This window comes from Centruroides sculpturatus, unplaced genomic scaffold (assembly GCF_000671375.1).
Source record: "Centruroides sculpturatus isolate CEXI.00-Female unplaced genomic scaffold, Cexi_2.0 scaffold1203, whole genome shotgun sequence".
In the NCBI taxonomy this organism is placed as follows: domain Eukaryota; kingdom Metazoa; phylum Arthropoda; class Arachnida; order Scorpiones; family Buthidae; genus Centruroides; species Centruroides sculpturatus.
The window spans coordinates 172,203-199,351 of record NW_019385350.1 but is presented as its reverse complement, the minus strand read 5'-3'; positions in this window follow the sequence as shown (position 1 = coordinate 199,351).

The window sequence follows — 27,149 nt, the reverse complement described above, 5'->3', positions numbered from 1 at the left end:
TTTTAATTATTTTTTTGAAATTACACTTTTCATTCCACATTCAAAAGGTTAACTTTTAATTAAAAAAATAAAAAAAAATTGTATTTGATATTTAATTAACAATACCATTGATTAAATTCAAAATGATCTTTCTTATTTTTTCAATCTAAAAAAAAATAGAAAACTTACAAGTAATATTTAAATTATTAAAAATAAAAAAAAATAAAAAAAATCAAATGATAATTTTTCTAACTAATAAAAATAAATAGAATTTATTTTTCTATTCAGAAGTAAAGCTTAAATTATTATTATTTTAGTTTATTTATTTATTTATATGTTGACATAAGACTATATTTAATTTTACTGAATTAAATTAAAAATAATTTAAATATAAATTTTTTTATTTCCAAAATAATTCACTTTCTAGAATTAAAATATTACTTTTTAAGAAAAAAAATTAATTTATATTAGTTTTAAATATTTTTAAAGAAATTCTAAATTGAATAAAAATTAAAATTAAAAGATAAACATTTAAAAAGTGTAATTATTTAGATTTCAAATAGAAATTTTTTTAAATTTAAATTGAGTAAAAACAAATTTAAAAAAAAACTTTATAATTCGAATCTAAAATTTACATTTTAAAAAAGTCTCTAAATTCAAATTAAATTAAGAGATAATTTTTTCGTAAATATAACTAAAATTATACTTAAAATACTAAATAAATTACATCTAAAAATTTTTAAATTTTAGAAATTTGATTTTTTAGAATCAAAACTCAAAAATATTTGTAGTAAAATTAAAATTCGAACTCAAAGATTTTTAGAAGTTAGAATTTTTTTTAGATCTTTATTCAGAAATTCGAATTATCAGATATAATTTTTAAAATTTCGATCGTTTTAGATTTTTATGCAGGAATTTTCATATAGAAATCTCAAGGTTTATTAAATTTGATTTAAATCTACTTAAAATTAAATCCACATTTTAATAATTTAACATTTATTTGGATTAGAAGTAATCAAGCGCTTATTGTAATTATCATTCGAATTGGAATTATTATGGAAATCTCTTTCTAAGTTTTAATATTTGGAATAATTTCAAGTACAAATTCCTTTTCTGGAACAGGAATATTCATAATCATAGTTTAAATCGTGATAAATATAGAAATTGAGAGGGTATAAACATGTAAAATCCATACGCCGAGACAGATGCTGCACTCGAACAATACTCAAAATTATCATTTAAATTAAAATTTGGTACAGCTTTTGTTCATAGAAAACTTAGAAATTGAACCTTATTGTGTGATGATATTTTTTTAAAAAATCGAATTGAAATACATCGATATTAAGTATTATGTATCTACCAGATGATCCAAAAGTTGGTTAACAATTGTAATTCTATGTTATTCAAATACATAATTGTGTTTCCATAGTTTTATAAACGAATGTTTGTGGTATACACAAAATGAAGCACGGTTTACTGACTTTTGAACCACTCTATATAATAAGATATTATTGAAACGGGTTTGCCCAAAAGTTAATTAACTTGTGTAAAAACTAAATCGTTGTCTTACTCAATATTTAAACATATTTCTTCTGTTTCCACAATTAGCTTTATTCTAAACATCACGAGTGTACTTAGAACACACGAAAATAAAACACGGTTAACTAATTTCTGAACCACCTGGATAATAATTAAAACTTTCATTAAATTTATTGCAAACTCTCTTAAACATTATGTATTAATATTATGAAAGAGGGATGGCTCAAAAGTTAGTTAACCATTGTAAAAGCTGAATTGCTGTCTCATTCAAATACTTAGAAGTCTTAGATACTTAATGTTTTACTACGTTCCAATTGTTTTAATCTCAGTTGATGATTTATATTCATTAGTATACTTAACACATGGCAAGGAAAACACAGTTAACTGACTTTTGGAACCAACCTATATAATCATGTATTATTAAAACTTTCATCAAATTTATTATTGTAAACGCCCTTAAATTTATCATAGAAAATATTATTAATCATGTGGATTTTTAATACGAAATTCTAAAGAAAAAAAAATTAGAATTTATAATAATTAAAGTTATTACATTTTTAGATTAATTAAGTCACTTTCAAATATAGGCGATTGGTAATTAATCACGGTGTGTTTTGAATGTAAAAACATTTATCTTTGCCTCATTCTGCCATATATTTTGTACTTAGTGACAGACCTTTCACTTTGATTAAAATTTGCACACGTCGCTTTCTCTACTTTTAATGTGTTCTCGCTTTACTTTATACAAATTTGCACTTTCTAATTTTCCATTAAAATCACGTTTGTCCCACAGAAATAATAAATTTAATAATAGATAACGCTTCTTTAAGCTTTCTAAATATAGAGGAATTCATTCATTTATTTATTTTTTGCTAATTATGTTACTAGAATGATATTATTTTTAAGTTGGTGCCATGAAAATTTGTAAATTTAATTATGTGTAATTATTGTCGTGTTAATAAAGTGTATAGTGTGGAAGAAATTGCATTTATTAATTTTCGTTCACACTAGAATGTAGTTGCGGTCGGATATGGTTGTGTTGTGGGTATACGTACTTTATGAGGTATAAGCGTTATGACTTATTAGTGCCTATAATATAGATAACTATTTTATGAATGGTGTGCTTAGCATGTGCTTTATTTAGTTATAAGTGTGCTTAGCTGATTAATATGCTAAACCAACAAACTATACGAGTACACATGCATTTCGTGCTGGTGTAAATGGTATGAGCACGCTTATATTCTGATTGTGGTGTAGTGTTTATGCATTATGACGTAGTGATGACAATCATATCAGCGTGCTTAGGTTGTGGTTATATTGATATCCGTGATTACGCATAAGCCATAATTGCGCTGATGCCTATTACAGTATGAGTGTGTGTATATTACGGCTGTATTGATGGTTGTAATAAGAATGTAATTATTTTAATCCCTGTAATATGACTAATCATTAATTATAACGATGCCAATGCTTGTTATATACATGCATAGATTTCCGCTATGCTAATATCTTTCATATGGATTTGCATATATAATTTATTAATAAATGCAAGTGATTATGTATGCCATATTGGTGCATATATATCATTATTGTGTCAATATTGTAGTGTGGTCGTAAATAAACTACAATTACTTTTCTAACTCTTTTAATTATCTTCTTAGACATCAGCGGCTATCTTGATGGAATAAGCTGGTAATGCTAAGACAGGAGCTTAAAATAAAGTAGAAGAAAAGCTATGTCTAGTGTATATCTAGTAGCTTTAGTAGCCATAATGAGGTCACGGACCATATCGGCATTCTCTTTATCTTTCAAAGACAAATTTGTCAACATCTGAGAAAAGAGACAATTGATCGATTCTAGCGGCAGATTGTATGGAGTGATGGATTAGCTGAAGCGCACATTTATTTTATCCCAGATTTGCAGCACCAACAAACTACGGTATAAGGTCAGTGACAATGATTTTCTACCAAAGTGGACTTTCTAAATTGCTATACCAGTCCATAAATCATGGCCAGCCTGTAGATAACAAGTTAAAGTTGGTTAAATGAACCTCATCGACGAAAGAAAAAAAAATTGATTTTAAAAGCAAAAATGACGTCATTTATGAGTAATTTAACTCTTTAACAAATTACTGTTATATAAATTACTTACATTTCTCTAAAATATTTACATTAAAAAGAAAAAAAATGATTATATCTATACATAGAAGATGGCATTTTAAGGATTTGATAAATTTATAACGCTTAGAAATGTAGTGAATTTCGTAACAAAGCACTAAAAAAAATAACTTAATACATACTGTATATGTAAAAAGTAATACTTTCATTCAGGAATTGATTAAAACACATCATTAAATGCAACGTCATCACTTCTCGATTAATCACAGCTTTGAATTCTCTTGCCATTAAAACTAACGAGCGTAGGAATTGAGTTATACCTGAGGACATTTTTGCACCTTAATGGTTAGGTGTGACTGTAAGAAGACTCGGTTAAGCAATTAATGCTCTTAGAAGGTTTTTATCTTCTTTCTTTAGAACAATGAAGTTTTGTAGGGCTTCGGGCGACAAAATGAGAATCAGACACATTAGCAAATGAGAGCTGCTGGGACCTAACAAAATGCCCTAAGGAAAAACAGGAGAAAGAAAAAAACAGAAAGTGATGCACCGCGAAAGGTGGTTTAGTAAATAAAGTTGTTAAAAATATTAAAAAAAATACTCATTTAACGTGATGGAGTGCGGGTTTTTATGTGCGAAATCAATATTAAACAACATTCTATATACCGGTGAAGTGTTTTATGTAATGTCCTAATTAAAAAGTGAACATAAACGTTCTTTTTGGAAGATAATTGAACTGTTTAACGTTTTATCGATTACCTCGGCGTGTATAAAAAGTTTATCCGCTAATTAGTGTTTTTAAATTTTAAAAAATTATGTATAAATAATTGCAAAAAATCAAAAAATACGTCTTTTTTTATTGCTTAGCTTATTAAAAATCAATCATGTCGCTCTAATTGTAAATTAAAATTATTCTTAAATTTATCATAGAAAATATTATTAATCATGTGGATTTTTAATACGAAATTCTAAAGAAAAAAAAATTAGAATTTATAATAATTAAAGTTATTACATTTTTAGATTAATTAAGTCACTTTCAAATATAGGCGATTGGTAATTAATCACGGTGTGTTTTGAATGTAAAAACATTTATCTTTGCCTCATTCTGCCATATATTTTGTACTTAGTGACAGACCTTTCACTTTGATTAAAATTTGCACACGTCGCTTTCTCTACTTTTAATGTGTTCTCGCTTTACTTTATACAAATTTGCACTTTCTAATTTTCCATTAAAATCACGTTTGTCCCACAGAAATAATAAATTTAATAATAGATAACGCTTCTTTAAGCTTTCTAAATATAGAGGAATTCATTCATTTATTTATTTTTTGCTAATTATGTTACTAGAATGATATTATTTTTAAGTTGGTGCCATGAAAATTTGTAAATTTAATTATGTGTAATTATTGTCGTGTTAATAAAGTGTATAGTGTGGAAGAAATTGCATTTATTAATTTTCGTTCACACTAGAATGTAGTTGCGGTCGGATATGGTTGTGTTGTGGGTATACGTACTTTATGAGGTATAAGCGTTATGACTTATTAGTGCCTATAATATAGATAACTATTTTATGAATGGTGTGCTTAGCATGTGCTTTATTTAGTTATAAGTGTGCTTAGCTGATTAATATGCTAAACCAACAAACTATACGAGTACACATGCATTTCGTGCTGGTGTAAATGGTATGAGCACGCTTATATTCTGATTGTGGTGTAGTGTTTATGCATTATGACGTAGTGATGACAATCATATCAGCGTGCTTAGGTTGTGGTTATATTGATATCCGTGATTACGCATAAGCCATAATTGCGCTGATGCCTATTACAGTATGAGTGTGTGTATATTACGGCTGTATTGATGGTTGTAATAAGAATGTAATTATTTTAATCCCTGTAATATGACTAATCATTAATTATAACGATGCCAATGCTTGTTATATACATGCATAGATTTCCGCTATGCTAATATCTTTCATATGGATTTGCATATATAATTTATTAATAAATGCAAGTGATTATGTATGCCATATTGGTGCATATATATCATTATTGTGTCAATATTGTAGTGTGGTCGTAAATAAACTACAATTACTTTTCTAACTCTTTTAATTATCTTCTTAGACATCAGCGGCTATCTTGATGGAATAAGCTGGTAATGCTAAGACAGGAGCTTAAAATAAAGTAGAAGAAAAGCTATGTCTAGTGTATATCTAGTAGCTTTAGTAGCCATAATGAGGTCACGGACCATATCGGCATTCTCTTTATCTTTCAAAGACAAATTTGTCAACATCTGAGAAAAGAGACAATTGATCGATTCTAGCGGCAGATTGTATGGAGTGATGGATTAGCTGAAGCGCACATTTATTTTATCCCAGATTTGCAGCACCAACAAACTACGGTATAAGGTCAGTGACAATGATTTTCTACCAAAGTGGACTTTCTAAATTGCTATACCAGTCCATAAATCATGGCCAGCCTGTAGATAACAAGTTAAAGTTGGTTAAATGAACCTCATCGACAAAAGAAAAAAAAATTGATTTTAAAAGCAAAAATGACGTCATTTATGAGTAATTTAACTCTTTAACAAATTACTGTTATATAAATTACTTACATTTCTCTAAAATATTTACATTAAAAAGAAAAAAAATGATTATATCTATACATAGAAGATGGCATTTTAAGGATTTGATAAATTTATAACGCTTAGAAATGTAGTGAATTTCGTAACAAAGCACTAAAAAAAATAACTTAATACATACTGTATATGTAAAAAGTAATACTTTCATTCAGGAATTGATTAAAACACATCATTAAATGCAACGTCATCACTTCTCGATTAATCACAGCTTTGAATTCTCTTGCCATTAAAACTAACGAGCGTAGGAATTGAGTTATACCTGAGGACATTTTTGCACCTTAATGGTTAGGTGTGACTGTAAGAAGACTCGGTTAAGCAATTAATGCTCTTAGAAGGTTTTTATCTTCTTTCTTTAGAACAATGAAGTTTTGTAGGGCTTCGGGCGACAAAATGAGAATCAGACACATTAGCAAATGAGAGCTGCTGGGACCTAACAAAATGCCCTAAGGAAAAACAGGAGAAAGAAAAAAACAGAAAGTGATGCACCGCGAAAGGTGGTTTAGTAAATAAAGTTGTTAAAAATATTAAAAAAAATACTCATTTAACGTGATGGAGTGCGGGTTTTTATGTGCGAAATCAATATTAAACAACATTCTATATACCGGTGAAGTGTTTTATGTAATGTCCTAATTAAAAAGTGAACATAAACGTTCTTTTTGGAAGATAATTGAACTGTTTAACGTTTTATCGATTACCTCGGCGTGTATAAAAAGTTTATCCGCTAATTAGTGTTTTTAAATTTTAAAAAATTATGTATAAATAATTGCAAAAAATCAAAAAATACGTCTTTTTTTATTGCTTAGCTTATTAAAAATCAATCATGTCGCTCTAATTGTAAATTAAAATTATTGAATCGAGTTTATAAGCTGAGCCCTTTATTCGAATTATTTTATGATTATGAATAAAATTACAGATTTATTTTTTTTTTAAGTTTTTAGATTTTTTTTTGGCTTAAGAAATAATTTTATATACGGGCACATAAAATACTTTGATATATTCTGGAGTATATACAATCTAATTTACATAATTAGAAAGAATTTGAGGACAAAGGATCGTAAAATATGAATAAAAAAGCAATTTTAAAAACTTCTTTAGAGTTTCTAATCTTATTTAATTACTTTTATACACTTTTTATATAGTTTATAAAATACAGAATATAAATTGTTTATACATTACACAGTAAAAACCTGTCTAAAACGGAATCTGAATAAAACGGAAACCTACCTAAACGGAAGAAACTTCGAAACGGAGTCGATTTTCTATATTAAATTTTACTATAAGCCGGAAACACGTCCAACGAGGAAACGGAAGAGTTTTTTTGGGTTCAAAGAACGTAACTTAACTTAAATAAAGGGGGAAATTAAGATTCCACTTGAAGACAAATAAGTAATATCACTCCTTTAGATATAACGGTTACTTCAGAACATCCGAGAACGATTTAGAACCTTTCCAGAGAAACGAAGGGTCATGCGAACAAGATTTTTGTTAATATTAGTCTTTCTTGAAATTAACCAAGGACAGAATCGAATATACTCAAGAATCGAGTCTTGTACAAAAAGGTACGAATGTAATTCATTGAAAACAATGTCAATAATGTAACGCCTGCTGCCAATTTGTATTGTACGGAGTACTAGTACCGATTATTATAGAACAACTTGATTAACATTGTTGATAATTATAGAGATTGGGGTTAACAATTAGAGTATTAAAATTCCTCGAGAAGTCAAATCACAGAGTAATTTGGTCTCAATATTACTGTGATGTGATTAGAATTTTCGACGACAGAGCGAGACACTAGCTCTTGGTATCCGAATTGGCTTGTTCGTTATGTGAACTCATAAGTTCACAAGTACTCGGGAACAACGAAACCTTTACAGAATCGATTAGTTCTTAATTCTTGCACTCCATCTTTAGTTGGAATCGCTTTGAATTAGGTTTAATTCGAATTAATTTTAAGATTACTTTAAGAACAACCGTGCGATGTCCCAAACCAGTTTTAACAGTTCTAAAAAACATATTTTGGTTAACTAACTTTTGGGCCATGAATGTAATTAATTTACATTAAAAAATATTATTTAATATCTTAATTCTGACATAAGAATAGCTAACTTTAAGAAGAAAATTATTTAGAATTTTTTTAAACATTTTTCTTTTGATTTATTACTTTCCACTTTAAATGTCTCTTTGGTTACTTTTTGAACATGAATTATTGGTTAGCAGGAGAGTAGAGTAAGAAATTTAACTCAGATTTTCTAAGAAAGTACTTAATAATGCTCGAATAAATAAACTTTATTTTAAAACATCCTCGAGTTATTTTAATAAATTTAATTTAAAAATTAAATTTTATATCATGCAATTCTTAATTATAGTTAAATGAACCTCATCGACGAAAGAAAAAAAAATTGATTTTAAAAGCAAAAATGACGTCATTTATGAGTAATTTAACTCTTTAACAAATTACTATTATATAAATTACTTACATTTCTCTAAAATATTTACATCAAAAAGAAAAAAAATGATTATATCTATACATAGAAGATGGCATTTTAAGGATTTGATAAATTTATAACGCTTAGAAATGTAGTGAATTTCGTAACAAAGCACTAAAAAAAATAACTTAATACATACTGTATATGTAAAAAGTAATACTTTCATTCAGGAATTGATTAAAACACATCATTAAATGCAACGTCATCACTTCTCGATTAATCACAGCTTTGAATTCTCTTGCCATTAAAACTAACGAGCGTAGGAATTGAGTTATACCTGAGGACATTTTTGCACCTTAATGGTTAGGTGTGACTGTAAGAAGACTCGGTTAAGCAATTAATGCTCTTAGAAGGTTTTTATCTTCTTTCTTTAGAACAATGAAGTTTTGTAGGGCTTCGGGCGACAAAATGAGAATCAGACACATTAGCAAATGAGAGCTGCTGGGACCTAACAAAATGCCCTAAGGAAAAACAGGAGAAAGAAAAAAACAGAAAGTGATGCACCGCGAAAGGTGGTTTAGTAAATAAAGTTGTTAAAAATATTAAAAAAAATACTCATTTAACGTGATGGAGTGCGGGTTTTTATGTGCGAAATCAATATTAAACAACATTCTATATACCGGTGAAGTGTTTTATGTAATGTCCTAATTAAAAAGTGAACATAAACGTTCTTTTTGGAAGATAATTGAACTGTTTAACGTTTTATCGATTACCTCGGCGTGTATAAAAAGTTTATCCGCTAATTAGTGTTTTTAAATTTTAAAAAATTATGTATAAATAATTGCAAAAAATCAAAAAATACGTCTTTTTTTATTGCTTAGCTTATTAAAAATCAATCATGTCGCTCTAATTGTAAATTAAAATTATTGAATCGAGTTTATAAGCTGAGCCCTTTATTCGAATTATTTTATGATTATGAATAAAATTACAGATTTATTTTTTTTTTAAGTTTTTAGATTTTTTTTTGGCTTAAGAAATAATTTTATATNCTATATATCTAGAATACGTCAAACTATAGAATTTGTATGAGATAAAGATTAATTTATGAAAAATTATATTTAAAAAAATAAATTTATTTCAAAAACTTTCTATATTTACACGAAATATTTAATTAAGCTATAAATAGCATGAATCAAAAAATCGTAGCTTTAATCAATTCTTGAATGGAGAGAAGAGCTCACTTTTAGACAGATTACATGTGTTTACAGATTAAACTAATACTAAAATGATAATCCGTCCTACTATTGTTATTATAAACTACTAGTAGGCAATCAATCACCATTATCCAAGGATTTTATATTGATACAATAATCAATTTATGTCGATAAACACCATCCTAACAACAACAAAATAATTCTTAACAAAGTCGAGTATATAACTCGAAAAACATTTTTCCAAAAAAAAAAAAAAATTATTGTTTATATTAATATTGTCATTCAAAAAATACCTCAAATAAAAAAATACAAACAAGTTTATTGTTTTTTCTAGTTTTACTTATCATTCAAAAACACTTAGTACACTTAGATTCACTATAATCCATTGCTTCTTCCGATTTATTGTTATTTAAAAATCACGAAAAATAAAAATAAAATACACTTAAATTTATTATAATTCATTGTTTCTTCAAATTTAATATCATTTAAAAGACATAAGATCAAAATAGACCCACTTAGATTCATTGTAATTTATTGTTTCTCCCAATTTTCTTTATCATTGAAAAAATATATTTAGATTCTTTGTAGGAACTCTGTTTTTCCGAGTTTAAAGTCGTTCAAAAATACACGTTTAGGTTTATTGTAAGATTAAATAATTACAATTTTCAATCATAATTTTCAAAATTTATCTACAGTTTAACTTGGGAACAGTTTTAATTCAGTTTGTTATTAGCCTTATTGACTTTAGTTTTATGTAGGGTGACTTTAACGATGATCTTTGCCATTATTCACTTTAGCATATTAAATCGCGATATGAAATATCTGTTTAAAATTCAATCTACTCATAGAAGACTACTGTTTTATATAAATATTTGCTTTTCCAAACACAGATTATAAAGATCCGTCTTCATATTGTTACAATATAATATACTGTCCTTTCTCAATTTATAACTTTCATAACTAGAAAAATATAGTGTTTTGGGACAATTTATTCAGACTATACCTAAGTTAAGCTGATATTTTTATATTTTATAACCTGCAGGATAACTTAAAGTCATATTTCGAACAGGAAAGAACCTTCGATTTATATAGAATTCCTGTTTTTCTATGATCTTAGTGTGTAGAACTTTTTGCTTCACATAAATGAAAGTATAAAAAATATACACTTTAACCTCCTTTTACGTCCAAATTTCATTATATTTTAGAACTCTACACGTTCTAATTTAAAAAGTAAACTTATTTATGATATTTAAGTAAAGTAAGAGCTATAATTAGACTTAAATTAGAAGCAAAAGAGCATCTCGATTATGGCTCTTGCTTCATTAAAATAAGAATTAAGAATCAATAACCTGACATTATCTAACTTCATATTATAGAACAACTTGATTAACATTGTTGATAATTATAATAAAATGTAGGTTCTAATTAACAATTTTATTTATAATTAAAATTAAAGTTGTTTTTAGAATTTAAATGAAATATTTTAATTTTAAACTTTAATGTTTAGTTATATAAAACCGAACTCTCAATCTAATTTAAAATGAATTAATTTTAAAAATATTCTAAAATTTGTTTAATTAAAGTATTCTTACTTTATTATAACTTATAATTTATAAGATTATTTTTTAATTAAATTTTTAATTAGAACTGATTTATAAATTATAAAGAAAGATGGCCCAAAAGTCAATTAACCGTAGTAATCTTAAACTGTTTTCTTACTGAAACATTTTATTACATAAAGATATAAATAAAGAAATACAGATTGATTCAAAAGTCAGTTAATCATCGTATTAAAACTACAGTCGAACCCCCGTTTATACGTTTCTCAGTTGTACGTTTTTTGCAATTATACGTTATGTATTTCCTGCACGGTTCTTTCTTCATTATAAAAAGATTAAGTTATAATGATTTTGCATTTATACGTCATATTTTTCGGTACCCTGCAACACTTTTTTCTCACTTATGCTTTTCCTGACCTGACGAATTTTCCCGTTTAGAAAATCGCTCCGCCAGTCCAATACATTTAAAATTATAGCTTTCCACGTTTTGTAGTGTAAACCAATTTAGCTGAGCGAATAAAAATCGCTTTCCGGTTTCTCTTCGTTTTCACTATTCGCTGTCAATATGAGCTAACCTTTAGAATGACTTCATTCTTTCACGTGACTGGAGTTTCGACGGAAGGAGCAACTGATGTCACATACTTTGTACCATTGAAAAAAACAAGAAAGAAATAAAACTTGATCATTTTTTAAAAGAACATGACTTAATTTCACATGTTTTACTTTTTTTTAAATGATATTCAAATATAGTATACAATATATATAGTAAATAAACTGAAAAACTTCTTTGTTAAGAATTACACGTAGAAATTCAGCTATAAAGTAACGGACCCCACTGGTGGATCAAACAAGCCACTTGAACCCACTAGATCAGGCCTTCTAATCGAGGACTAGGCGTTTGGAAGTCGGAACCTAATAGTTAATTCCCTAAGGAGTGTCAGAAAACTCTATACTCTGTCTCACTCAATAGGTACGGTATATTACTTGATTTAAGTAATAAATAATTATCATAAGCTAACCGAGTTTATGATAATGAGAATGTATCTCTTTGTCCCATGTAAAAGTTATAGCGGATACCAGTGTGTACAGTATTAATATGAGCTGTGCCATACTTTTCTGGTGACTACATTCACTCTGAAAGTAATTCAAAAGTAGTTTCACTGGTATGTTTTTTACACTTATACAATATTTTTACAGTTCCCTTGAAAAACGTATAAACGAGGTTCGACTGTACTATTTTATTGAAATACAATTGAACCCCTTTTACAGAAGTACGGTGTGGTGCAAATTAACACTGAATTTGTACTGTACTGTACGTGTAATTCGTAACTTATGAATCATAAGTTACTATACTGTATGTAATGTATAATACATTTGAACAACGTATAAAAGGAAAAATGTGAAATTAAGTCATGTACTTGTACGTTTTTCCAATGGACTTGTCACATATTGGTACAAAGTATGTGACATCAGTTGTCTCCTTCCACCGAAAGAGTGAAAAGTCATTCTAAAGGTTAGCTCATATTGACAGCGAATAGTGGAAACGAATGAGAAACCGGAAAGCTATTTTTATACGCTTAACGAAATTGATTCACGCTAAAAACGTGGAAAACGAAAATTTTCAACGTGTTGGACTGGCAACGTAATTTGCTAAACGGGAAAATCTGCCGGAAGCGGCGTCACGTGTTTCATATTATTCGTTTTCCTTTTTCATCTGCTGGTGCCCTGTCAAAGTAAACTAAGCTGAAGCGAATACTTATTTAGTTTTTTTTTTCATTTTTTAAAATAATCGCATGAAATTTTTCTATTTTAAAGTGAATAACACATAAGTGAGAAAAATATGACGTATAAATGCAAAATCGTATAAACGAAAAACGTATAACGGAAGTATTTATGGAGAAAATACCGTGAAGAAAATATTTAATGGATAATTGCGAAAAATGCACAACTGAGAAACATATGAGATTGGAATTTACTTCGTTAATTAACCATGTAAATGAAGTACAGGGCGACCCAAAAGTCAGTTAACCATTGTAAACAGTAAATTATTATTTTTTCACTCAATACATCGACTTTCTTGAGAAAACTGTTAACAAAAAACACAGTTAATTGGCTTTTGGATTTACTTCTTCGTATATTTATATAATATTTTAAGAGTGTTTATAATTTAAGTTTAATGTATATTTTAAAAAAATCGTTTAAATTACATAACGAAATGATTATTTTTTTGAAATTCTAAAGTATAGAATTTCGTTCTAAAAACACAGAAGCTGCCATTTCAAAAAAGAAAAAAAACACACATTTTCAATTTAATTATTAAGAAAAAGGAAAGAAAGAAATTAGTTGAAGAAGTCTGGAAGTTACATTTTATTAAATATTCTTATTGAAAACAGAAATTGAAAGAAAACAAACGTAAAGAAAACATAAAAGTAACTAAAGTAATTAATAGCTTTGATAAAATTTTTATATTTTATTTTCTCACAAAGATCTTGTGCAAATTAACCTTTTGGAAACACATAATGAATTACAAGATATCGAACAAATTCAATTATTTACTGATAAAATTAGTGTTCGTATGTGTTTTTTTTTTTTTTAGATTTCCCATTCACAAATTGAAATTGCTTTTCACTTGTCATAAAACTTTACACAGTCTCAGTCTTAAATGAATTCTACCTGAGAATACCTCGGAGAATTTTCTCTTGTTTCGTTCTTGAACGTGTTGAGACTTGTTTAATTTGCCTTCCTTTAATTAAAGTAAAGACGTTATCGGTTGCTGACTTGACAACACAAAAACACAATCCAAAGCCACCTCATTCGATACCTTCACATCTAACGCTAAATAATACAAGAATTATGCCAGTAAAGTGCAAGTAAAATCATTTGTTTTATGGTTTTAATTATAATTTTTTAGAAGATTTTTTAGAAAATTCACAAGAGTAATTTGCTTACAATTCTAAAAAATTTTCACAAAATTTACATGCATAATTTGCTTATAATTCTTAAAATTTTTTAGAAACTTCATAACAATTATTTTATTATAATTTTAAAAAATTTTCTTTTTAAAATTTTTATTCTTGCGAAGTTTTTAAAGTAATATTTTAGAAAATTTATAACAATATTTTATTTATAATTATAATAGAAGTTTTTTAACTTCACGATAATGATTTGCTTATGATTACTTATAAATTTTTTATAAAATTTTATAGAAAATTGCTTATAATTCTAATAAACTTTTTATAAAATTTGCAAGAAAAATTTAATTTGTAATTTTAAAAAACTTTTAACAATGTTTTTTTTTAGAATTCTGAGCAAAATTTCGAATGAATTTATTAAAAAAAATATAATTTTTTTCTATGTTGCTGATGTCATTATTGATTACTCTGTACAGGATAAATGATTATTCATAAATGTAATAAAGCAATATAATCATGATTTCTACTTATTCGAAGTCATTAAAAGAAATTTTGATATTCTAATGAAAAGATTAACCACATCAATCAACTATAATTACAGATATAAATACACTACAGCATCATCTCTATCGAACAATATAGCAGTAATAATAATTAATTAAGTTATAAACAGTGCAAAAATTAAAGCTACGTAATCTAAAAATTTCATTATATTTTATTTTTAATAGTTTTGTACATCCAAAAAATTTCGTTATTTTAAATTTGTCGTTTAAACTAAATACATAAACTTTAGAGTAAATACTGTAAGTGATATTGACGAAGTTTTAAAATATGTTTTATATTAAATAAATTATAAAATAACAGTAAATAAATAAAATATTAAATAAAAATTCGAAAAAATAATTTTTTAGTATTTATATTTAAAATATGGTTAATATTATAGCTTTTTAGTGATCAAAAGTCAGTCAATCGAGTTGTGTTTTCTCAGTAGAGTTATGAAAATGAATCGCGAATTTGGTTTAGAACACGTTCTCTCTTATAGAATTGGTGAAAACACATTTAAAAATTCAATTGAATTAATTGTATGTTTTAGTTAATTTAGCTAATTAATTACAGTTTAGCCTTTACAATGGTTAACTGACTTTTGGGCCGCCCTATATTTATACACAATATCAATGTAGGGTAACCTAAGAGTCAGTTAATTACTGCACTTTATATATTTTTATATAAGTACTGTACAATATGCAGAATTATATATAGTATCAAAAATAGATTTTATGTAAAAAGAACAATCAAAAACATTGAGTAAAAAATCGACTTCTGCCTTTAATTAAAACTTAATCAGAGCTATAACTAAACAATTAATACAAAGAATTCATTAAGGAATAATATCAAATGAGTGATTCTTGAATAAAATGTTTTTTTAATCTAAAACACTAACAAATAAACCGTAAGGGATCAAATTATGTCTATAAGCAATTCGTTTATAAAAATATTCGTGTTTAAATCTCGTAATTAAGCAAATGAATAAAGAAAGGAGACATTAGTTCTGGCCCATTAATTATCACTCGAAACTTTTAATTTTAATGAAAAAAACTTTTTTTGTTTTTGAATAAATTACAACATTAGTTTTATTCTAAATGATTTTCTTTTATTTTTAGAATTATTTGAAGTGGAAAAATCCAAAGAGAAATTTTGCAATTGCACAAAATTCTTGAAATGTTTTGTTATCGAGAGAAGAAATATATCTGCTACGTTAACTACCAACACACAGAATTATGATTGATGATCCATGCCTCCAGGGGGATAGGATCCATTTTTTGGATTTCGGCAAAATAATTGATATATATTTAGACACAAGATTCATCCTCATCAAAAAACTCTTCTCAATTATAATAAAATGTGTTTTTTAAACAGATTTATTTAAAAATTTCTACTTTAAAGCTATCTTATGATTTATTTATACCTGTGTTTACTTTACATATAAAAAATACACGAAACAAATAAGTTTCTTCGGTAGAAATGTCGACTATCCGAATATACAGAGGGTTGACTTTAGTGTTTTTATAACGATGTAAAAAATTTATACATCTATAGTTTATTCAAATCTAAGAAATCTGTTGTTTTTTATACCCCACTCATTATTATTCATACGTCGCTGTTATCAACTAGTCGCAGGCAAAAATTAAGCAGGGTTTCTTATAAAAGTCATAAAAAAATCTCGTCTGTATGAAGAGGAGATAGATGAAGAGAGGGAGAAAGATAGAAGTATATCATTCTCATTATCTTTACTGTATGAGTGAGTAATCCTTAACCTTAGAATGTGGAGGCCAAACGATTAGTTGCTCCAACAAGATTGATGTGCTTGCGTTCGCTATTAATCACTGTTCTTACCTCTCCACCCAAACTTCGAGACATTTCGGAACAATATTACCTAAATCGCTACTGGCAAGATGGAGTCAATGCTTTCAATCTAATGTGTATAATTATAGAGCTATATACTAGACAGCTGCACGAACGAGACAATCCTTTCACCAGTAAGTCATCTGCTGCAGCGTTGGAGGATCTTAAATCCCAAGCACCTCAGAGAATTAGTTAAATATTTGGCAATCCCAGTTACACAGTCGTGTGTATCTCTCTCGTTCGTTTTGATTTATTCAAACGGAAATTAAATAATAAAATAAATATGAGATTTTGAAAGGGGTGATTCAACTTTAGTAAACTACAGAAACGTGTCGTATGAATGGAAACGCGTGTTGGAAATTTTATCCAATACACCAATTCAAATTAGTGTCGTCGTATTCTATAGCTAGACTTTGTAAAGTTTTATTACGTTGTGTGCAAACTATATCAATGGTTTGTAACCCACAACTTGTTGACATATACCAACTTGATTTAACGCTACAGTTTCATCCAATGATGTATGTAATTATACAATAGACTTAACAATTACTTCCACAGTTTACTTCACCGATCTAAACATGGCACTAGTTACTAAAAGCTAATTGCATCCACAGCTTTATCTGACAGATTTACGCCATGTTCTGTACTAGAAACTAACTCAGCTCTTTTCTCCAAAGTCTCCAAACATAATAATATATCACGTGTAAGCATCTTTTAGTATCTTAATTTGAATGATACTGCAAACTTTCTTAATTAAGTTGGGAAGATATTTACTTAATATGACTTCAAAATTTTTCTCTTATTTTTTTTTTTTAAATTTACTTCCGCTTGATTTTGATGCTAGAAGAGAAAAAAAAGTTCAATCAGAAGTCATTTGACTCCAAAAGTCATTCGCAACTTTCTAACAAGCATCGTGTTTCCATTTTCCAATCAAACTTTCTAGCCTTTGGCTTTATCTTAATATTGATTTATTGATAAAATTCCGTACAATCACGAACACCTGGCTACGTACATTTCTAACTGTTAATATACTCTTCTCATTTGCATCATTTTGCATGCTTAAAAAATATTTTTGTTGTCATTTTATGAATTATATAACTTCTCATTTGCATGATTTTGTGCTCTTTTTTAAACTTTTTTTTTGCTGACGTTTACGAAATATTTTGCTTTGCACTGTTTCTACTCTTCTCATTTGCATACTTTTTAAAACTTTGATCCCTTGACTTTTTCCGAATAATATGCTTTTTCATTTGCATAATTTTGCAAATACTGTATATATTTTATAAAACTTTGTTTTATTGGAATTTTTGGAATAATATATTCCACTCATTCGCATAATTTTTATGCATAAATTATGCAAATGAGTGAGATATATTTTGCTGTTGTACAATTTTAACTGTCCTCATTCGTATAATTTTCCATATTTATTTTATAAATGCTTGTTTTTTTTATATTTTTCTAGTAATATTTTGCTATTGTGCATAGTTTTGCGCACATTAAAATAATAATGAACTTCCCGTTTCGTTGACGTATTCGAAACAATACACATATCTCATTTGCATAAATTTGCCTATTTTGAAACTTTCCTTCTGTTTATTTCGTCACTCGTAATGTTGATTTTCGTAAAAAAATAAATAAAAGTAAAAAAAAACAAGTTGCTTATTGATTCGGACTTAGAAGGATCAAGTTCTAATTAATTCAATGAATTACTTTTTTTCTCCCTGTTCTTAATCCTATACTTTCCAATTTTATTCAAACAAACGCAAAAAGAACAAATTAGAAATTATTCATTTTTAAAATAAACAATTCGAATTTTTATTTTGTCTTTTCTATAAAAAAACGAAAAAAAAATGCTTTTTCTGTATACTTCTATTAAAAGTAGTAGAAAAACAAAGATTTTTCTATTACTAAAATCGAATTTACTTATTTAAAATAATTTTTAATAAAGAAAAATCAAACCTACATATCTAAACAAATCCAATTTATTATAGGTAAAAAATTCTATTTTTTTACATAATTTTATATTATTTTTTTTTATTTGTAAAATTCAGGATAATTAATTTTGTTCACTTTTCTAAAAATTTTAAACAAAAAATTAAAAAAACAATTTTTAAAAATATATTTAAATTTGAATTTCTTTCAAATGTAATTTAGTTTTTCTTTTCTAAAAACTTTTAAAAAAAAATAATGTATTTTTTAAAAGAATGTTTAATATAAATATATTTATTTAAGCAACAAATTATATCGAAATTTTTATAAATAAATATATTGAAATTTTATTTATTATTTTATATAAAAAAATCTCCCCCAAAAAAATAATTCAAGAAGTTGCGAAAATAATTCTAAAAATCGAAATATTATTATTATTTTTTTTTTTAGAAAATTGTATACTAGTTGCTTTTGTCTCTAGAGAAAAGGCAAAAGCTTCGAAAAAATAAAGAATTCTATATTTTCTGCAAATAGAAATATCCAAAAATACGATTTTTTTTTTGTTTGATAAAAAAATTCTCAGAAGAAAATTGTTTCGTTTAATCCTCGAATAAAATATCGATAAAGTAACTGGAATTTATTTCGATTTTGATAAGAATTTTATTAATGTTTTTGGATGTTTTTTTAGATAATTTCTAATGTCATAATTTAAAAATCAGAAATGTAATTTTTGTATATTGTACGATAAGGATCAAATGAAGAAAAAATGTATTTTTATTAGAAAAAAATGACGTTTATCTGGTTTGATTACGTAGGAATTTTTTTGAAATGCGCTTTTAGTTTCTAAAAATATGTAAAAAAAAAATAATATTACAAACAAATAGAGTTAAAACATGATACTTTTGTAATAGTTAAATCTTAAATATGTTTAGAACCACGTGGATATTCCTCCATAAAGTAAATATCTTCTGGATAGAATGTATTTTTCAAGTAACAGAATGGGATTCAACATTACAGTTTAGATATCCGTTTTATCTAGATTCTTATTGCTTGCTCTTCCAGTCAAAAATATGATTTCCAAACTGTAATATTGTATCTTCTTTCCTGTTTTTTGATAGTTTCTCTGGTTTGAAATAGCTTCGGTATTAATGTTTGCGTGACAGATGTTCTCTTCTAGAAGTATCTTACGTTGGCAGGAGCAGTTTGTTCCTCTTCTGACTTCTATCACCAACGTATTAGAAACACAGGAACAGCTGGGCATCTAAGATACACCAACTTATTTTGTATTTTCTCTTGTAAGATGCCCAAAATATCCTTGTAAAACCATCGACAAATACTATTATAAATGATGCTTTCAACTATTATCAACTTCAGATTTAAGACGAATATAACTATTTTAGTTATAAATATTTTGGAGATTTTAAAAGACGAAATATGTTTAAAATAAGTGTAATTTTATTACTTTTTAACTTTTAATTTATTAATAAACTCTAATCACAAGAGGAGCAAGAGGAGCAGAACCATACAAGAGCTGCTGATCCATGATAGTGATACATTTATAACTATTTTAATTATGAATATTATTGAAATTTTACAGACTAAAATTGTTCAAAAAGCGTTTTAATTCATTTAATTTTATTATTTAAATTTATTAAGAAACTCTCATCACAAATGAGCAGCAGGAGTTGAACCATGAAAGTGATGCTGATGAATTATTTAATATTATCGGAAATGATTATTATCTTTAAAACGTTTAAAAAGTTTTAATTGAAAGTTTTAAAACATCGTTATAATAATTCCAATATAAATCACTTAAATGCCTTAGAAAGTGATAAAGCTATAGAATAAAAAGAAAATGATTCCTGAGGGGGTGAACTAAACTTCATTTGACGTCACAGAGATCGATACAGGAGATTTGTTACTCGAAGTAATCTTTATGTTACATTTGACTCTAAAGTAGACAGCAGACATCCCTGTCACCATATAGCGACGAGTAAGGGGATGGAGAGTTTTTATCTGTAGAAACAGCGTGTAGCAACACCTCCCAACATGCATTACCTGATTCTATGTTCTAGCTAATTCCCAACACATAACACAGCAGCTGTTTCTGACGCTTAATATATTAGACTTTATCAGCTGTATTGTTCTATTCTTGACATATCTTCACGCCGATTATTACTGCCTATTGTCACATGACTAACTTCCCTCCCTTGAGCATGTTGCAATTTATTATTATTTTTTAAAATATTTTTTTAAAGACCAATTTCCTTTTTATAGAAAATATAAATTAAAATCTAACTACTTACTAAAGAATTCTTGGAAAATTTTTGTGTAATTTTTATTAATGAATGGGTCGTAAAAATTGAATTAAAAACTAATAGATGATAAAAGTTGATGATAATTATTTCAATCGAAGTGTATAATCTTAATCTTATCTTTGTCGTTAATTAATTTTCAGAAAAAAGTTAATTATGAGAAAAATAGTTTTTGGAAAATAAAAAAAAAAATTTATGATCTTCTTTGTTAAGATAAATTTGTAATAAATCATTATAAACAATAGGTAATTTAAATATTTTCAAGTTTATTTTACATTTAAGCAATAAAATATAAAGTTTTATACGTAACTTTTTTATTACTGATGCTAATTTCACGTTTAAATCATCAAAGATACGTGATTTATTTCCAAAAATAGTCAAAAGGTATTGAATTTTAATGATTAAATTGAGACAGTTTGTTGTCTGTTCGCTAAATTTCTCGGAAACTTTGCAATATATTAAGTGGAAATTTGTAAAAGTTATGAAAGTCGCATTTTCCTTGACGTGTTTCGAGTCGAATTTCAACTTCCGTTATTATTACCATAATTTCCCTAAACACAAAACATTAAATTTCTCGAAAATTAAGTGGTTTAAAGCGTCGAAATTTTGTATCTACCTTGTCTGTTTATTTGTATAATTGTAAAAGAAATTTCTTGGATAAGATTCTTGAAAAATTATATCGATGGAATTTTTATTTCAATCACTCATTATAGACTCAAATCTTCAAATAATTCGTTTCAAAATTATTTCTATTAATTTAAATTTAATCTCTAAATAAACATTTTATTTGAAATTGTTTAAAAAGTTTATATTATAATTTTAAAAATGTTTAATAATGTATTGAATTATAGTCATTTAAAACCGATGTTTAAATTCTGTCTTTATTGTGGTTCCATGTTCTTAGATTCCTTGAAAATTATGTAATATATTAAGTTAAAATTTTCTAAAATAATGTAAGACACAGTATTTTTGCATATTTTTTCCCCGAATTTTCATTTTCATTATTGTAATTATCCTAATTCTCCAAATGTAAAACATTGCATTTCTTGAAAGTCAAAAGCTTTGGTTCTTCATGTGCAATGAGCACGTTTGTTTATCTAACTGTTTGCAAAATTTCATAGATTTTAAACAAATAAATCTGTAAAATTTTGAATTATGTTGCTCACATTACACAAAATTTCAATTCAAATCTTTAATTAAATCGCTTCCAATTGATTTCTATCGATAAAAATTTCTAAAATTTTGTATATTTAAAATTCTAAAGTTACAATTAAAAAACTTTAAATTAATTATTTAAATTATTTTAAAAAATAAATTTAATTTAATAACATTTTATTTTACTTTAGATATTGTCATATAAATATAAAAACATAATTACAAGCCAATTAATAAATAAAATTTGATGGCTTGGAATGAGTTTCTTAAGCCAAATTTTTGTTAATATAATTGTTTGAAATCTAAGATATTTTGCGTATGATTAGACAAACGAACAGACTCATCGAATACAAAGTTTCAAATATTCTAAAACTCTTAACTTTAGAGAAATGCATTTAATGAAATTAAGGCAATTACAACAGAGTGGGAATTATCCAGAAAATTCTGAAATAAAAATGTGTTTTCAGTAATTTTTAAATGATTCCATTCAATATATTGCATGGTTTTGGAGAAATATAACGAATAAGTACACAGACTAACGAAATTTAAACAGTAAATTTAAATAATTATAATTCTAAAAATTATTATAAATATTTTTCGAGTTATAAAAAATATTTCTTTTAGAAACTCCATAACAATTTATAGTAAAATATTTATTTTAAAAAAATGTCTTATTATATTGATAGAAGAGCGAAGATTTATTTTTTTAAGTTTGTGCGCTTGTTACAAAAGAATTTTTGAAAAAGTCATTCCATAAAATTTTTAACAAAAAAAAAAAGCAATTGTAAAGTTTCTCAACATCGTTAACAATCTAAAAACAATGTTAAATTTAGTAAAAAAAATATAAATAATTATGTGTAAGATATTCGACTAAACTCGGTAGATAAGTGTAAATGAACGGAAATCCTCCGAAATTATAATTAAATATAAATTAATCGTTTAATTTGCTTTAAATTTAAAATTAAACATTTATTTACTTGAATATTTTGAAGGAAATTTAATCATTAAATATTAAAATAATTTTAGATTCACGTAAAGTGGATAAAATATTTACTGAAAGTAAGTAAATGTGCCGCATCAAATTTCTAATAAAAGCTTGTACGATTTACAAAGTTTGTTGATTAATTAATATTTAGGTGTTTTTAATTTTTGGTTTTTAAAATTAGAGGAAAACTTTAATCATTTTAAATTAAATATTTAATAAATTTATTAAAATGTATGCACCGTGGGGAAAATTAATAAGTAGATTCGATGTTACTCTTGTAGGAAGACGAAGAGCAATTCAGTTCAATGTTTTTGCTTTTTAATTTTCTTTATTTTCTTTGTGTTTCTCCACTTTTCTATGATCGTTTTAACAGTTAAATTTTGATAATTATGCATCGTGGAAGAACATAAATCAGTGTATTCGATGTTGATCTTGTAATAACGACAGTTGTAATTTTATTTCGTTGTAATGAAAAGAGAGAAATTGATTATGCATTTAAATATTTTACAATGTCAGTATACATCAACTATTATGAGTTATAACTGTAATTAGTCATAACATTCTACAATATACTAAAGCATTATCATAGAAGATTTTCATAATATAGATAAAATGCAATTACAAACAACTTTTAGACGGAATTTTGAAATTGGTGTTTGATATCAAAAATTGAAAATGTTTCATTTTTAAACGTAAAAATAAATTACTACAAAATGTTCACTAGAAATTAATGTGAAACAGATGACGACAAATTGCAATGTGAATACATTAAGTAAGTTTCAATATTTAAAATTAACATTGTTTCTAATTATCCACATCAACATCCATCCTCATTTTTTTCCACATCCATTCTCATCCTTTTCCAACATCCATCTTCATTCTTTTTCTAGCATCCATCCTCATCATTCATCCTCACTTTTTAGATTATTGGCAATACTTTTATACTATTGAAGTTACTTAATAAAATTATTTCTATACAAACCGATGCTTGATATTTCACAAGTTACAAATCAAGATATTTAATCAAAAGATTTCTTTAATTTAAAGTCATTTTTAAATAAATTTTTCTTTATAGCTTGTTTACTTTTATTTAAATAGAGATTTTCAGATTTGAACAAAAGTTTTTAAAACAAAGTCATAAATATTCTATAACAAAAACTTTTTCTTGTTATATTTTCTGATTTTTTCCACAAAATTCAATATAAATATTTAAATATTTAAGCATACTTTTTTTAAATCAAAAAAGTTATAAATAATAGATAACTAGTGCATTGTTAAGTAAATTAAATTATTAAATTGAAAGAAAACTTTACATGTAAACAATTAAAGTGTTGTAGACAAACGTTCACATTTTCATTTGTTTAGGTTGCAATTGTAATTAAATTCTATTAATTAAAAACAAAAACTCACAATTTATAAAATTAAACAAAAGAATCAAATGGACATTTGTCATCTGACATCTATCAGTACATTTCTATAATTTCATAGTGTTATATTCTTAAAAATACAATGAACTCACAACATAAGGAATTCTCACTATATAAAAAGTATGGAAGGAAAAATACTCAGTATATGGAGAGTTCACTACAAACGTAAAGAATAGCAAGGATCAACGAAATTCTTTACTTTATTGGATGGTTACCATAGCAAGAGTACCCAAACAGTAAAAACTGAGAATAAAAAAGATTTAGCTGAACAATTACAGTGGGCTCTCGATATAATGGCTACCTGATAGGCTATATTGTAAGCAATTTTATAGAGCCTTACTATTATTTATGTATATAATGAACTATTTAAAGAATTCTCCGTATATCCACTGAATGGGCTAACTTCATAAGCATTGAACGCAAAATAATAGATATAAAATTATTCAAATATTGCAGACTCGTACCGAAAATTATAGAGTTTTATGAAAAAATTTATATATATTAACATAAAAATTCGACAAGTAAGAGATACAAAAGATACAAAGGTCAAAAATCAACTGTTTCGATGTTCGATTCATCACTATAAATAGAAAAATATTCTTTCATTAGAAATGTTCTCATAAACGAATGAAAGATAATATTAAGAAATAGTAATTTAATAAAATCGTTTCAAAAATTCAAACAAATTCTATAGACTTTAATTAATTCAACCTTCTTAAATTTTTTCTGATCGAATTGTATTATATCAAATCTTTACTCCTCCAACTTAATTAGTGAAGTGAAAACGAGATTCCCAACACTAATCCGGGTAAACAGACATGATTAAGGAATAGATTCTGAGACATTTATTGGTGAGAAAAAAAAAAACATTATCTAGAAATAAATTATTTTCTACTACTTAATTTACTTTCTAACTCTTAACTTCATCAAGTTTTCAAGTTAAAAGCTCACCAACTTTCTAATTGTTTCTAATCCTTAATTGTACGGTATTTTCTAATTCTTTCTAACTCTAAACTCGTAAAATGAAAGGATAAAAAGCTTTGGATTTACCAAAAAAAGGGGGGAATTATTACCATTCTGAATCTATCTACTTTTGGATTAATTCTCTTGGTGAAGTTAAGAATAAGACTTTCTACTCTAAATTAGAAACTATACTAAACATTAATTTATACTAAGATAATTCGAGACCCTTAACTTTCGAAAGAGTTTCGAATTAGTTTTAGTAATGATAATTGTACTTAAGAGTATCCTAATTAAGTTTAAGTTACGATGCAGGTTATCAATCTTCAAGATAGTTAAAGCAATGCGATTTCTACGTAAAGGTAGACTACATCTTCTGTAAATGAAGTGAAAATTTTCAGTTTTCTCACTAAATTCATATAAGAATAAATTTATTTGCATTATAATAAAGAACTTTAAAAGAAATTTTTACGTAAATTCAACCGAAAGAACATCTTTCAAATTTAGAATTTAATACTAAATACATTTAGTATGCTTTAAAGACTGTCAAATGAAAAAATTTATCAAGTTAAAAACTGAATATTTAAATGTAAAAATCTAAAAACAAACAGTGTCTCTAGTTAAAAGTTAACAAGATCTCAAGATGTCGTCCATAGCGAACAAAGGAAAAAGAAAAGCAAAGTATCTTTCATCAATTTTTGAAGATTTTAATCTCCACATTGCTCTTTGAAACGTGTTCACAATTATAAAAATTATTTATTAAAATAATCTATAATAGGAACCCAAAATCAAAGGCTAATTGAGTTAATTACCTAATTAGTTTAATTTTAATATCGTCGATACTGTCACTCGGTGGATAGAAACATGACATAAAGCTTATATCGTATGAAAAGGATGGAGAATAAAAGAAATAATAAAAAATCTTTTAATGTATCGAATAAAAACGAATAAATCTATAAAGTATAAAGCATATATTCTCATTTATTCGTACAACCAAGTGGAATATACATGTATTATCCATTGTTGCTTGTTTGTTAACTTTTTCAAGAACCTAGTAGTATCAATAGTTGGTTATATAAAAACTTATTCAGTTTTATATAAACAACAATTATTTTTTAAAGATATTATTTAAATAACCCTTATAATAACTCTATTTCATTAACATTCAACCATATTAAAAACGGCTTGACAGTTATTAATTACAGTAAAGAAAAATCGAAAATGAAATAACTGAAAAAGAAGAAAATGCATTGCCATTTGGTTCTAAAGATAAGATTAGAGATTAATGCATTATTCGAGTTTAAATTAGAAGATATTGCCAATTTTTATGGCTCCAAACAGGGTAGAATTTATAAATAAACTAAATAAACTATAGCTTAAGGTTTCAAGTTTCTCAATTTATTATTATTTAGAGAAGTAAAAACTTCTCTAAATAATAATAAATTTATATTTTATTTTATATATTATATATATTATAGCTTAAGGCTATAAGTTTAAATCCATCTCTAAATTATATAGATCATATAACTGATTAACCGAAAAAAAGGTGACAATGCAGCATGTTAAAAAAAAAATATATATATATATATAAA